The sequence below is a fragment of the Rattus norvegicus genome, chromosome 4, assembly GCF_036323735.1.
Source record: "Rattus norvegicus strain BN/NHsdMcwi chromosome 4, GRCr8, whole genome shotgun sequence".
Taxonomy (NCBI): domain Eukaryota; kingdom Metazoa; phylum Chordata; class Mammalia; order Rodentia; family Muridae; genus Rattus; species Rattus norvegicus.
The window spans coordinates 1171921-1183479 of NC_086022.1; the positions used below are offsets into that span (position 1 = coordinate 1171921).

The 11559-nt window shown below is 37.3% G+C and overlaps 1 pseudogene; it reads left to right on the forward strand.

Moving 5' to 3' along the window:
* The first annotated feature begins 8817 nt into the window (after nt 1-8817).
* Nucleotides 8818-9430, forward strand: Uba52-ps4 (ubiquitin A-52 residue ribosomal protein fusion product 1, pseudogene 4; annotated as a pseudogene).
* Nucleotides 9431-11559: the final 2129 nt, after the last annotated feature.

The following is an 11559-nucleotide window of genomic DNA, read 5'->3' on the forward strand; positions in this document are numbered from 1 at the left end:
ACAAGGGTTAGGGCATCCATCAACTATGTGGATCTGTTGTGTATGATGGGCTGGAACACTGTTCCTTCTAACATAAACTCTGTGTGTGTGTGTGTTTGTGTGTGTGTGTGTGTGTGTGTGTGTGTGTGTTTGTGTGTTTTTGTGTGTGTGTGTGTGTGTGTGTGTGTGTGTGTGTGTGTTTGAATTTTCTCTCTTCCCTGGTCTTTCTCACTGACGCCAAGGAGTTAAGAGTTCATAGGTTTTTCGCTTGTCATAGAGAGTGCCAACCCCCCAGTAACTTAAGCTTTGCTCCCTCAGAAAACTGTCTGTTGAGTAACATCTCTAGTCGCTGGCTGCCTGTGGCAGCATCTCCATAGGTGTCTGGATCCACCCCCATCAATAGCTTTAAGCACTGATGCCCAACGGCTGCCTGCCACATTTTACGCACCACACAGATGCCAACATTGATCACCAGCAATGGTAGAAAATCGTTTACTTTTAATTTAGAAGAAAATCGAGTTTCAGCTTAATTTTCTGTGTATTTCTTGATGGATGTGACTTGATGGAAGAGACGGACTGCCCAGAACTGCAGTTATGAACTGTTGTGAGGTGTGTTTTTCTTATTTGTAAAGACTGACAAATAAGGCCCTGCCAATGCCATTCAAATAAAAAAAGAAAAAGGAAAAGAGAAATGTAGCTTTCAATTTCTTACCATTTTATACCAGATGGAAGATAAACATGACAATGTCTATTATTATTAATATTAATATTATTATTATTTTGGTTTTCACTGGAGAATCACTAGGGACTATTATGTTATTTAAAATTCTTTACATGGTAGTATAGATGAAGGACTCAGACTAAAATATTTCCTTTGTAATATATATTTCATATGTGGAAATTATAGAACTGACTTGCGAGGCTTACTCTTTCTAAAAATATAAAACAAATCAACTATCCATTAAGAAATAGAACTCACTTAGCTTCTCCATACCTGCCTTCATGGCCACAAGAAGCAATTTCATCTCTTGAGCAAAACAGAATCAATTTCTTTGCGTAGAATCGGGATTCTTACTCACTGATTAATCTGATATTAGGTCTGCAATAAAATAAGATTTAATCATTATGTTAAAACAGATTTTCCTTAAATTTTATTAAGGAAATATGGTTTCTATTATTTTCAGGTGCAAATATTTAGGTTCCAAACACCTGCATGAATGGCCATTATTTCTATACTTAGTACAAAAACTAATAAAATTGTTTTTTTTTTTCTTCAGCACTGTTCAGACTAAAGCACGTCACAATGAACTCACGGTATCATGTTTTAATAAATGGAAACCATCCTGTTACATTGTAACACAGTCCCTGGGGTAGGCAAGGATGAAAGTGGTAAGAAGGATGAAGTCCACCTCCTTGCTTAGGAGAACAATGCAGCTCACTATAATTGGAAAAACAAAAAGAACTTTCTTGGAATGGTTATTTTTTCTTTCCTAAAAGAACTTTCTATAGAACTTAAAACTAATATGTTAAAGAAATTTCAAGTTTCTGCCAGCCATTTGATTAAACAAAAACTTACTAATCATTTTTAGAAAGTTTGGTTCCCTGTTTCCCATATCCAGATACTAAGTCAGTGTAACTAGATGATCTCATCTATACACTACATCCATCAATAAATGCGTGCGCGCGCACACACACACACACACACACACACACACACACAAACACACACACACAAATATATGCACATTATGTAAATACTTTTATATACTATAATGACACTTTATCTTAAACATTAAAGTTTTTCTACACACAGGTAAAAACAGTCTAACAGCATTATTTTCTATTTGTCATGAAACAAGTGCACCTTCAACTAAAAAACCTGAGCTCAATTTTTGTCAGTAGTAACTGCTTTACAGAACATTATTCCAGTATCGATAGAAAAACACCTTATCAGCATTTGTAATATCCAAACCAAATTTGCAATCTCACCCAGATGTATAAATGTGCCCGGCACCTGAACCATAAAGAAGTCCATTAATAATGGGTAAGTATATTAAAGAAATTGGTCATTGTTTCTGGATAATATTATTAGGTTAAGCATGATGTGTGCTGTTATAGAACCTTTTCTGCTACAAACAACACTGTTAGTAAAGCAAGACCCAAACCTATCACTTTAGCTAATTCCAAACAAAGCTATTCTGTGTACACTGCAGTAGCACATAGTTAAAAAAACTACTCACTGCCTCTTTTTCACACATATTGAAACACCTCAATACTCTATGAAAAACTGCAAAGTTATTGCACCACCAGAAATACACAGTATAATATCTAACTTCATTTCAGTAGAGCATGAGACTTAATCTCAGACTCAAGGGCACCAATTACAAAAGGAATTTACTCTAACTAGTCCAAATAAAAGACACACAATCCAGGTACTTTATTTACAGGTCATAAGCCTAATAGGGCAGGTTTAGAGCTATACTAACCTATTTCCATGCCATAATGTCCCTTGTTACTTGCTGTTTTTCCAGGCCATATGCTCAGGGTCCATCTCCTTACATGGTGGTTTCCTCCTCCCTTGGTCTCCTCTCTTGTTCCCCATTCTCCTCTCTCTTGAGACCCTCCACTCCATCCTTAAGTCCCACCTTTCTTCTTCTATTCCCTAATCACAGACTCTATCCATTTTTGATGAGTTAAACTAAGAAGCAAAGTTTACAAAGCATCACTTGGGGTACCTGAGGATCTGCTCCTCAGGGCTTCCAGATCTTGGGAGCCAGTATGTAGGGAGCATTTAAATACAACCCCACCAATAACTTTTCCTTATCTGACCAATAACCATCAACATCTTTACCTAATACACAGCCCATACAGATATTTTCAGATCCTAGCACCCATAGCTATGGCTTCTGGTAAAATGTAAGTACATGTCACATTCTTACAAACTCAAGACAAACTGAGCAGATTATCCAGTGTTTTCACAACAGTCCACTATTTAATCTGCAAGAATTTAAGTGTCATCAATAACAATCCAACAGAAAATGCCACTAAACAAAGACAACAGCCATGATATATTATATTCCAAAGTTACAACCATGAATTAAGCTTTAAAAGGAAGTTGCATTACCTTTATATTTTAAGGACTTTTAAAATAAGAGTCTCACTTGGAAATTATGCAAAGTTCATGTTTGACCACTGAGTATTGGCCATGCACCCCCACTGCCCTGGCCTGAGAGGCAACACCATAGTGTTCCTCTTCACTGGGCTAGCTGACCTGTTCCACAGTGCAGCAGAGTGCATGGGTCTCTCCACAAGCAGAGTGAGCTACTCTATCTGAGATTCATGGAAATGCAAGGATACACGGTCCTCAGTGGAGGGCAAACTAGACAAGCACATGGAGAAAGGATGTGGAGGAATAGTTGGAGAAATCAGAGACCAAGACACAAAATTGTGAAAGAGTAATCACTGAGAGTCAGAATGTGACTAATAGAATTTAAATTGTTGCTCTTGTAGAATGAAAAGTAAAGTTGCTAACAGGGTAGAAAACATCTACATCCTGGGAATCCAGGAAGGGTTTGTAAAAGGCCCCAAACATGTGCAGAGATTAAATAGGTCTAAACGGAATCATCAAAGAGATGATTCAGGAAACAGCACACAAAGGAAGTCACAGATGGATCAAATGCTCTGGTTACATTGACCTAATTTCTTAGTATAAGGAACAAGAAATCAGTTTCCAAAAAACACGAAAGATGCTTCATCTAACAATACAAGTCAATATTAGACCTGATTTTTATAGAGCTAATGTGTATAAGTCAAAGATACTAATTTCTAAAATGACTCTTTGTACATTTAATTTTTGTGCGATGTCTAATAATGACTCACGGAGAATGTGGTATTGGAAAAAAAGTAGAAGAAAGGCATTGGAAAAGGAGTTTTAGGCACAGGTTTGGCTGTAAATTTAGTAAAAGACAATCTAGTCATTTTATATCTATCAAATACTTTTACAGGCTCCAAATGGGTCAAAGACCTTAAGATACAAAAATGAATGTCATGAAGTTAAAACAAGAATATAGTATCAAAGTATTATGACCACTTTTTTAAAGGAAAGGAATATTTCATTTTGTGGAACTTAAACATTTCCTCTAGTATTTGACTTCCGGTGGCCCATCCAAAAGAAATGAAAAAGATATGAATTATAAAAGGATGTTAAATATTTTAAAACTCCAGTGGCTAATAAGATGAAGCTAATTAAGTAAGCAAAGAAAATATTCTGCTGCAAAACCATGCTTGGCCAGCCAGTGATGGAAAGCAAGACAAAAGAAGATTAGTTTCCTGCTATTTTCAAAGAACAAGCACCTACCCAGGTCAAAATCTAGATGCAGACTACTAAAACAAGCAGCTGACTTGGAGTCTACCCACCAGACTGAGCAACAAAGGAACTTAGAAACACCAACAAACATGCACAACAGTTTTTTTTCCCCTCATTTTGACAGATGTTCACTAAGTATTTTCTTAGTGTTCAGCATGGGACACGTACTGTGTACTTCCTTCAGTTACACGTCCCTTGCTTTCTAGAACTTAAATTTCTATCTGTTTAATAATACGAAGTAGGAAATTCAGAAAGGAAAAGCAACATGGTACACAAGTATGCTGAAGAAACTGACCACAAGCAATCAAAAAAAGACTCAAATAGCTCAGGAAGTTATCCCAAGATCTACTGACACAAATCACTAATCTCAAAATTTTCCGATAACATTTAACAGCTAATAAGAGCCCTAGAAAACTTGAAAAACTGATACACATATAAATTATAAATATGTGTCTACAATCACCCTTCCTGGTGGACCGTGTAAGCAGATGATGGCAACCAAGAAAGACTAATTCCAGAAAAGAAATCCAGATGGCCAGATTCTGTTTTTCCTCAACAGGGTCGTTTCTAAAATAACCATTGTTTTTTTTAAATCTGACAAAACAGGAAACAGAAGTAACTGGGATAAAACCAAAATCTAGATCCTTTCTACTCTGTTATATGTCTTTCTTCTCGTTAATGTGTTTCTAAAACAATGATTTTTTTTTTAATATTTGTGGTTTTATAATTTATTCTACAAGGAAACCAATGGGAAAGACTTGCCAATTTCTTTGGAACTGTAATGCAGGGTAGTAAAACAAATGAAGATCTTGTGATTGTAAAGAGACTAATTTTCCAACAGAGTTACGGAAATATTTTTTCTAAGAAACCAGCTCAGTCAAATGAGGCATTTAGACTCTGGTTACCATAGTGCTTGTGTCTTTCCTTGCGCTGGGGTTCCCTGCTCTGTAGCCTTCCCTTGAAAGTTCTGTTCTCTTGGTGTCATCTCCTGAAAGCCGAGATTAGGTACCATGGTGTCTGCTTTTAAGTTCTAAAAAATACTGAAGAACCTAAACTTTAGTGTCTGCATGGTGACATAAGCCACATCGCTAATAGCTCATCTAGTTAATATGAAAAAATCATGCTTTCACTCCCAACCTAAATTGGGATTGAGTTCCAGGTGAACATCATCCTCCAGTTCCAGTAACCAAAACTATACACTGGTCATTGCTCAGATTTCGATTTTGTTTCGATTCATGTTGTCACTTGTAGAAGTTTGGACCCGGTTCTTCCTCCAAGCCCCATGCTCCCAGAAATAAGACAGAGACTCAAAATATATTAACAAATACCTTGGCCATAGAGCTAGACTCTTCTCTGACAAATTCTAACCCACTTACTCAAATCTACATTCCGCCATGTGGCTCATTACCTGTGCTCAGGAACCACGAGTCTGTCTGGTCACGTTTTCCAGGGCAAATCTCTCCAACCTGGCTCTATCCCAGAATTCTTTCTGCCTCCTGGATGTCCCACCTTCTATTCTACCCTTTCCTATAGGCCATAATTTTTTTTAACTGAAAGGTGATATATCCATACAAATACACAAGATACTCTCTCTACAGTCACTAGCATTCTTAAAGCCTTCAAAGTGCTAATTATTCCAATTCTACTTTTACTTCTAATGCACCAACACCAACACCAACATTCAGAGACCATTCATGGGAGGACTATTGCTTTAAAGAACTTATGTGCACCGGCTTTTCCTTTCAGTTTATTCTGGTAATAATGCCACTCCAGCTGGGTGTTAGTATCAGGATGAAAAGGTGTTCTATGTACACCAGCCTGGCCGGGAACTCATAGAAGTTCACCTGCTAGGATTAAAAGCTTGCTCCACCAAACATGGCTTTGATGAACTGACTCAATCTAACAGCAGCAGAGTCACTTTTCTGTGGCCTTTGGTTTCTTACAATGAAAAACAGGCAACTCGGATACCAGGTTCAGATTGTAGGAGAAGAAAATGAGACAAAAAACTACAATCAGACTTTTGTAATTCTGGTATAAGTAGGTATAAATAGATTTTGAGAGCAGGTTGCTCAGAACAAAGAAACATAGAACACACAAGCTCTCCTGCCTCACTACATAAGCCAGACAAAAGAACAATAGACCAGAAGGTAAGTGTCCCTAGCCTAAAATCAATTCCTTTACATTCAAAAAAATCCCTTTCAGAGCTGAGTCCAAACTATCCAGAACAAAATAAAGTCTTGCTGGTAATCTAGAATTTTCTAGTATTTTCACATAAGAGAAAAACTGACTTTCAAATGAAACTGCAAATGTAGCTATCTTGTCCAGAAAGAACTAAAGAAAAATGCTAAATAAATGCTTCTAATACCAGTAAGTAGTACACACATAAACCTGAAATTTCATTTGCAAAGCAGACTGCCCAGTTGACTCAACTCAATGATACAGAATTATCCAAAACCCAGAAGTTAGTATGTTTACCTACATTAAGGGAGGAGTTATTTGAACAGAAGAGAAAGTCTGAAGACACAGTATAGCAGCAAATTCCCCTTAATGTGCAATAAAAAGATATAGAAAATATCCAGAAACTCTCATCTATGTGAGATAACGGAGTCCTCAATTTAAGATACTCTTCTCTGTATATTTCAACGTACACTAAAGCAGTACTATTCTAATTTTCCTATACCTGTGATAATAAAGGGTAGCCAATTTGAACAAATGAATAAATTTAATTGAGAAAGAACAAAATACTTTCCAAAGAATATATTGTTATCATTTCAGATACACACACAGACACACAGACACACAGACACTCACTCTCTCTCTCTCTCTCTCATGTGTCAATTTTTTTAAACAAACAAGAATACAGATCTTTAAGATCTGCTATACTTCTTACACCCAGGAGACAAAGAAGAAAACAGTATCAACATGCCTTCCAGAGCTCTGATGTCTGGGTGCCCTCAATACTGACATATTGCCTAAATGGAAAAAAAGAGCATTCAAACCCAAACTAATTCTTCTCATTAAAAACATAGTTAGTCAATTTTAAAAAATCACATTTAAGAATAATGTTAACATAATATAGAATATATTATGGACTGAACTCCACCTTAATCGATGAATTTCCATTTCTTCAGTTTTCTGATAGAATGTTCAATCACTTCTAACAATAGCATAGCATTATTTCCTATTCTACATTCTAACCTTCTTCCTTTAAGATTATAATTTTATAAGATAAATCTGATTATACAATTTAGTTATGTGTAGTTTCACCTATTTAGCTTTGATAAACTCCATTCTGCACAACTCTACAAATTTTACTTAATGAAACAATTACAATGGCTACTACTACCCAATGTTGTTGATAAGTAATAAAACACAAGAAGTTTACAAGGAGTTAGATTAATTCTCACAACACTATAGGGAAAAATTACTATCACCCACAACTTGTATATTAGTAATATAAGTTCAACACCTGGTACGTGCCCAAATTGGAATTTATTTCCAGTCAGTCTGATTTCCAAGCTCTTAAATTATCATACTTGTTGTTATTAAAATCTCGTTGTAATAAAATACCCACCACACCCATCCAAATAGAGCACACAAAACTAACACAGTTCCACTTGGTGAAATTTAATGGGAGAACAAGTCAAGGGAAAGGGGCAAGAGAAAGAAGAGAAAAGAATGAAGAGAAGAGAGAGCATGAGGGCAGAAGAAGTCTGCCTTTCATTTGGTATATGACATAACTATTCCCACAAGGAGTTGGGATTTGGACCAAAGGAATACTGGGAAGTAGGGCTGTTGCCATGTCAACAGTTACCAAATGGTGTCGCTGCTCAAGGCAATTCCTGATACCAACAATACTGCTGTTATAATTCAACATATTTCAAAAAGTAGTTCACAAAAAAAAACAAAAAAAAAAAAAAAACAAAGTCTATACACACAGGGAATTGTTCTTTCATCATTAGCTGTTACTAGTTCTGCCGCATGACTATTATATTTATGGAGATGAAAGTAAATATTATCTCATAAGGAAAATTACTGACTTAGAATAACCAAAGATTGTTAATAAGGATTATTATAACCCAACTATTAGATTAACATTACTTTATAATAATATTACTTCTAATAATCCCCCTGGTGTTCCAAAATATGATAGTACAGGTCCTAAAACTGCCACCCATTTCTCCTTGTTTCAAGCTCTGGCCGAATCTTTCCTGCACTGTGACAGCCAACTCTGTGAAAAACTGACTCATAAAAGGGCAGTGAAAGAACACAGACTAGAAACCATTAAAAAAAAAAGTCTATTCAGTCCCAAAAAAAAGGACACCTGCCTGGTAAGATAAAGGAGAGAGCAAGCAGTGAAGATCCAGGTAAATATATTTAAAATGCAAATTATACCAGCCCTCAACAAACACCGAGAAGTCAACAAAATGATCTAAGTATTAAAAAGAAAAAACAAGGGGCTGGGGATTTAGCTCAGTGGTAGAGCGCTTACCTAGGAAGCGCAAGGCACGGGGTTCCGTCCCCAGCTCCGAAAAAAAGAACCAAAAAAAAAAAAAAAAGAAAGAAAAAAAGAAAAAACAAAACAAACAAACAAAAAATCCCAAAAACCCCAAACCACTCTTTCTCTTCAACAAGGTGGCCAAGTAGCAGATACCAACATGCAGATCTTCATGAAAACCCTAATGGGCAAGACCATTACTCTTGAGATTGAGCCCAGTGACACCATCAATAATGATCCAAGACAGGGAAGGCATCCCACCGACCATCAGAGCTGATATTTGCTGACAAACATTTGGAGGATGGCCACAACCTGTCCAACTACAACATCTAGAAAGAGTCCACCTTGCACCTGGTGCTGTGTCTGCACAGTGGCATCATCGAGTCATCCCTTTGTCACCTTGTCCAGAATTACAATTGTGACAAGATGATCTGCCACAAGTGCTACTCATGCCTGCACACAGTGTAGTCAACTGCTACAAGAAGTTCGGCCACTCCAACAACCTGAGCCCCAAAGAAGAAGGTCAAATAAGGCTGGGGCCATACCTGGCCTGTGACCCTGTGACCAAATAAAATCCATTGACAGGGGCAAAAAAAAAAAAAAAAAAAAAAAAAAAGAGAGAGGGAGAGAGAGAATGACAAATAAAAATATCAAGCTGGGCACAGGACTTAAACCCTAGCATTAAGAGACAGAGGGCAGGCACATCTCTGTAAGTCTGAAGGCAGCCTGGTCTACAAGGTGAGTTCCAGGACAGCCAGGGCTATACAGAAAACCCTGACTGTAAAACAAAACAAAATTCTGACAATTAGCTTTTCTTTGTAAAACCATTATGACTCTTTAGCATATCCAACAAAAATTCATGTATTGGTGGCAAGAAAATACACTGTTAACTATGAATACTCTATGCTGGTACAGAACACCAGACAAACCCACATTTGGAAAATAGCTGTGTAAGAAATATGGTAAGACACACATTTAAACAACTAACATTATTGGATTTTGTACTAAAAACTGAGATCTTACGAGTAAACTGTAGTGGTTTGGCTTGATGCTGCTTGTATATTATTATTCATATTGGTTCCTCAAGAGGGGTTGCCCCCACCCCACAAGCAGAGCATCATGTACTTAGGTGATGCTATGTGAACCTTCTCTCCACTTTAATAGGTCAATAAATGGTTAGAGCCTATGATTGGGTACTGGATAGGAAAGGTGGGACTGGAGGCTCTGGAGGGGGTGGCAGGTAGAAGGAGAAAAAGAATGAAGGAAGAGGAGAGAAGGAAGCCACTATACACCAGAATCATGTGGCTGGGAGAAACCAGAAGTAGTAAGGAGTCTTAGAATTGGGAAATAAGTTAGTATTGTATTAGATATGCCCAATGTAGGCATATAACTTATAATTAAAATATTTGGATTGTGTGTCTTTTACATGGGCTGTTAGGGTTGGAAATTTTAGTAACAAATTGACAAACCCATGTCTGGCTTAGAACCGAAGTAACCCGATACGGAAATCCACCCCCATCCACTCATTATTAACAACTAGGGCTTCACTCTAAAGCTGCTTCAGGGTGGAAATTAAGCATGAGTCTAAAGGGTATACAGAGAGCTAGCTGAGAGGCTCCCTTCCCAAGTCCCAAGCAAACCTAGGCAACCAGAGGTACCACACCAGTCCTGAGCTGGGACACAAGGTGGCGCCAATCCCACAACATAGTTGGGGTTCCCTGAGTCTGAGAGAAAAAAAAGAAGGACAGGAAGTCAAGGTTGCCTGAGATGAGGCCTTCACAACTGAAAATTAGCAACTGAAAACACAGCAGGTATCTTTCCAAAGCTTTCTCACAGATAAGAATGGGCTGATCTAGGCATCTCTCTCCCAAGTCACCCTTCCCATGCATACTTTGATTTCTAACATCCCTCCACTTCTAAACACAGGTAGCAAGACCAGCTCCCTCAACTGCTTACACTGCAGGCTGTGTAAGATCAATACACAGGCTGAAGGCTATACAGGACAGTCAAAAGACCTAAAGGGCTCAAAACACAAAAGCCAAGGGTCTTTGTACAGTCAGCCCCTCCCTACTAGTGAAAGAATCTGAAAGGACCTTAATGTCCTAAATCAAACACCAGAAGGAAACAAAGATAAAAGAAACTTCAGACCAAATATAAGAAATAAAATAGTACCACAGCAATCTTTTCCTCCTTCACTTTTTCCCACATAAGGTGCTATCGAGAATTGAGGAGTTTCTTAAGTAGTGAATATAAAAAGCATTGATTTTGTTTTTAACATTCTTAGCTTGAATATATATGACCAAAGTCTAAGAAATTAAATTTGCCAAGGTATGTTGAAGAAAATTTTTGCATTTTCTATAGGCTAACTCTAAAAGCTGTACCAGGATCCACTCTGACGTAACACTTTACCAGCAAAACTTGTAATTATAAACAGTATGATCTGCTCTCTTTAAGCAAATATCTTGATTGATTAGTATTTAACTTTAACTCAATGAATAAATAAAATAGTTAGATTCAGTCATCACAGAGACAACAACAGTACAGTTAATACTGTAATGAAAATGTAGCTCTACCATATGTCTATATAACAAGGAACTATAGTAAGGACTAAAAAGTGCTAATATTGCACATACCCTAAGAGGCATGGACCTGGGCAGGAGAGATAGCTCAGTGGATAAGAGGTCCTGAGTTCAGTTCCCAACAACCACATGGTGGC